The following is a 5,285-nucleotide window of genomic DNA, read 5'->3' as shown; positions in this document are numbered from 1 at the left end:
AAGCAGTGGTATCAACGCAGAGTACTGAACTGTATAATCATCGCAACATTTGTGAGTCATAGAAACAGTGCGATAAACGCGCTTCCTCGTTAAATTGAACGGGATTTTAGCTCTTTAACTATCGTGCGTGATACGAACGCGATTATTTATTATTTAGCGCCGTTTTCGGCGCAACCAGCGCCAATCTATAGCCGCGATTATTTCAATCGGAATTATATTTTACGTCGCATTTTTTAAAGAAATCGCACTCGTTCGAATTTACGAGATACATCGATCATTTACAGGCTGATGCCTTTATCGCGAGAGCGATATACCTTTATCGCGGCAAATGTGTCTTATTCAAGTACTTTGGAATGCGATGAGACGCGAGCGGATAAAACCGAGATAAAACCTGATGCCTTATGAAATAGCGAATGCTTGTTTCGCAATGCTCGGCAGTTCGAAATGAAATCACGCCGATTACAATTCACATTAATTAAATTCGCATTAAATCTCTCTCAAGTTTGCTTAAGCGTCGCTTATATAATTGAAAATATCGTTATCGCGAAAAGAATGAACGATTATAATAAATTACATAGACCTTGTATTCTATCTCTTTGGAATAATTAATTTTTCAACGAATATATTGTATTTAACGATTTTTGTATTTAAATTATTGTATTTAACGTCATTTTTCTAAATTTCCATCCGTTAATTTGGAATATTTTATTTGATACACGTACTCTTTACCCTATTTCCTCTACTCCCCTCCCCCTTAAAAAAAAAAAAAAAAAAAAAAAAAATCGATCGACGGATATAATTTCGATAAGCGTAATTTCTGGTCGAATCGAACGAGAGGAGCAGCGAGAAAGCAGATTCATTCGCGCGAGTTCGAAATGTTGGAGAAAAAGAAAGTCACGTGAGAGAGTTTGGTCCCATGCTGGATCCGCCGCTGGTTTTTACCGGGCACATTGACGAGTGGACTCGCGCCACGTGCAGAAACCGGTTCGCGCGATTATTAAGGACGATCCGAGAGAACCGTCGATCCGAGAGAGGCACTCTTTTAAATATTAGTATACGCGCGCGAGAAAGGAATTTTCTCACGTCTAAACTTCTCCAAGCGAGATGTTATCTCTCGTAGAAACAGAGTCATCGAATTGATTTCACGGCCCTTTCAACGCGCGTAAACACTTCTCTACGCACAAAGTGATCACAAATTTGCATCTCTAGCAAAACGTAAAAAATATATATATATATATCGAATTTGTTCAATACTGTCGCGACGATGTCGCTATATATAGGAAATTTATTTATTTATTTATTTATGTAGTTGTCATTATTTATTTATTTTTATTTGTTAATTATTAATTTAATTATTTATTCACCAACAATAAACGAGACAAGCCAAATTTTGCACAAGGTTATAAAAAATATCGCGCATCAAAGAGCAACGAGATCGCATAATTTATATATGTGTATGTAATATTTATTAATTAAATATATAATAAAAATTGTAATAAAGATATAATTGTGGAGGAAAAACGACAGAAATGTCGAATTTAAAAATAAAAAACTATAGAGAGAAATAATAGCACTCACTCCAATCTAGAAGATAAGTTTTCTTAGTACGTTTTTTTACTATCAAAAAACTTGTCTATTGTCAGCCGATCGTTTTCCATGTGAATGCAAACGGTTACGTAATTTCACTGGCGACCGACGAATATTCTCGATGGTAAATATTCCAAAGACGAAATAGGAGAGATTAAGAGCCGGCGTCATTTCTTCTCTCGTCCTTGACCTTGAAATGCCTGAAACATCAGCGAGAACCGCGATTAAAACTATTATACGCATTTTCATTTCTCTCTCTCTCTCTCTCTCTCTTTCTTTTTTTCCACACAATAAATTAATCAATCGTTCAGTATTTTCGTCTAGATAACGCGATACATGACGCAAACGCTAATCTCTCGTTGCGTGAATGCGCGATATTTGTGTGTGGCGCTTAACGCGATAGCACCTATTTTTATTCGCGTACGCGAAGACAAATAAATCGAATGGACACATCGCTCGAATGATTTATCTCGCTCGCGAGACGTATTAGATCTGCCATGTGTTGGCACTGACGTGTGTTTACGTGACAAAGTGCTCGCGTCGCGTGCCTCGAAACGATAAGCAAAATTCGGTGAATTGGCAATAACAGCGCATCGTTGTGTTATGATCGCTGTCGTTGTCCACAACGCAACAATTACCCAACGACGCATTGCGATTTAGGGAATTATTCATAGAAAATGCGAGAGAGTAGCGAATATTTTTACCGGTAGTTTTCTTCCGGAAACGAAACCCAGAAGCGGTGGCAGAATCGCGGCGTAACAATGAGAAAAGAAAGGGAAGGAAGGGGAGGGGAGAGAGAAGAGGAAAAAGAGCCTGGGTTATTGAATCGCTAATAGCTATTGTGCAATGGAATATATATATATACACATAGGGTGTCCTAGACTACCCGTACACCCCTTTTCTTTGAAAAACTAAGCATTTTAGAGAAAAACGTTTTGGACAAAAATTGTATGGTTTTGAGGGGAACATAAGATGGTGTCAGACGGTTTGACCTTGGATGGCATCGTTAAGGTCAAGTCAGACACTTTTAATTTCTTAAACGGAACCCCCTATTTTTCATTACATATTCTTGTAGCTTATCTCGAGAGCTTTCCAAAACACTATAATAAAGTATTTTTTCATAAAGTACTTTTTGAGTTATTTTTTATTTTAATCTGACATATTTTGATATAAAAAATTAAATATTTCGTAAAATATTCAGTTTTCGATAATCTTACCGTAATACTTTTATGTACAGAATAACGAGACAAATCAATTAGTATAAAAAAACAAAATAATAATAATAATCGTTTTTAAGAAAATTATTTACAATGTATTTTTTTAAATAATTATTTGGTTTTTTTTTGGCACTAATTGATTTGTCTCATTATTCTGTACATAAAAGTATTACGGTAAGATTATCGAAAATTGAATATTTTACGAAATATTTTATTTTTTATATCAAAATATAAAATAACTCACAAAAAGTACTCAATGAAAAAATACTTTATTATAATATTTTGGAAAGCTCTCGAGATAAGCTACAAGAATATGTAATGAAAAATAAAGGGTTCCGTTTAAGAAATTAAAAGTGTCTGACTTGACCTTAACGATGCCATCCAAGGTCAAACCGTCTGACACCATCTTATGTTCCCTTCAAAACCATACAATTTTTGTTCAAAACGTTTTTCTCGAAAATGCTTAGTTTTTGAAAGAAAAGGTGTGTATGAATGGTCTAGGACACCCTGTATATATAACGCTCGCGTACCTTGTAAACAAATCGTTCGAAATACGAGGCGTAGATGCTATTCCGTGTATGTAGCGTATCCGCGACCGCGTAGATACGAATGGCGGACGAGAACGCAACCGTACTTTTCGAATTCGCTAGCTGACTTCACATTACGCGACGAAAGGGGATATTAAACTATCCGAAAACATCGTACAAAAATGTCGGAATTCAGAATTAACGGTGCAAATTTCGAACATTACGCAGGGTGTCTATTTAAATTTTGTAAAAAAAATTCCCTAACCTTTTCCGGGTATTTTTGTTCAAAATTTCAGATAAAGAGAATATTTAAAAAAATTTTTGGCATGTAATTTCCTAAAATAAGTTTTTTTTATTGCACCCGTTTTCTAATGCTTTTCATTCATACAAAGGAAAAACACGAAGCCACTTAAGTTTCAAGTGCTAGATTTACAAATGTAATGGAAAAAAAAAAACGCCGAATAGCTTTCGATAAGATAAAAATAATTTGCATAACATTTTCATTTTTTATTACTAAAAATTAAAATAAAGAATATGAACTACATATTCAATATTTTGTTAAGACATTTAAAATATAAACAAAGATAGATATATATTTAGAATATATTCTAAACATATAATTCATAATTTGGTTTATTGGCGAATTACCCACGGCCCTATAGTAAGATTGCAAGAGCAAAATTGTCTCAGAGAGAATTTTTCTAAAAAATCTCCCGAGTTCCAATAAAATTGCATGAGAATTTCCTGATTTCTCTAGATAGAAAAAAAATTCCCTGACAATTTCAGGTTTTGCATGTTTTTCCAGGGAGTAGACACTCTGACACTTCTATATTTGTACACGTAATTGTAGATAAAATATATTACACTCTGATATCGAAATTGTAAATTTTAAATCACGCGAATACTGCGAACGATACGAACATGTACGCAATATATACATATACTGTGTGTATCGCACGAACATTTGCGCTTTTCGGTTCGTTCGTATATTTACCTGTCTTGCATATCGTTGCTTAGATTCTATAAAGAAAACTCTAGGAGCTAATCTTTACTTCATTTAAAATCCATGTATATATATATATATATATATATATATATATATATATACATGGATTTTAAATGAAGTAAAGATTAGCTCCTAGAGTTTTATATTTCCTCCTAGAGTTATATTATTTCAGATTCGGGCGCGACATTAGTCGGCCGGCTGTCTCCCTCTATTTGCGACGTCAACGTCACACTCGATGTTCTCGGTTGTTCTACGCGCCTCTCCCACCATGGCGCGCGCGTTCCTTCCCCCCACTACGATAGCGTGATACGTGTCGATCACGGCGTACGTGACCGGAGAGCGCCATGCGCGCGCATCCGCGCCGTCGAAAACATGCGACGCAACCGGCATCGTATATTCGCCGTCCTTATCTCGATTCGGTGGCCCAAAACATTATCGATAAAAAACAAGGGCGAAAATATAAGCGACGAGAAGGTCACCGATGCGAAAACGAAGGCGATCCTCTTTCCCTTTTCAGACGGTGAATATATGCGTATGTATATACGGCGTAGAAAACGCTGTTTCTCCGTATTATTACGCGCAAAATGGCGCTGTGGAAGCCGGCGAGCGCGGAGAATCAGCGACTCTCACTCGCATCCATCTTCGCGAATATCGCTCTCGATCGAGCGTTGTAAGACGAAATAAAGATTAAAAACCGTCAAATCTATGACGCGCGAAGACGAAACTAGAGTTATATCGTTCTAGAAATTTATCGATGGACGTGAAACAATTGTACTGTAACATTGGTTGGAATTCGCGCAACGTATCTCTCGGACGAAAGGGTCGGGGGGGGGGGGGAGAGGGAGCAGTTTCCCCTACTCTCGTCATGTATATCTGCTACGCGAATTTTATAATCGACGCGTCGTTATCGCTATTACGCGCATCGAAAGAAACAATAACAATGTTCGG

Source organism: Polyergus mexicanus, unplaced genomic scaffold, assembly GCF_030449975.1.
Source record: "Polyergus mexicanus isolate NDT 795.1 unplaced genomic scaffold, iyPolMexi1.0 SCAF_6, whole genome shotgun sequence".
Classification (NCBI taxonomy): domain Eukaryota; kingdom Metazoa; phylum Arthropoda; class Insecta; order Hymenoptera; family Formicidae; genus Polyergus; species Polyergus mexicanus.
This window is presented reverse-complemented; position numbering follows the sequence as displayed.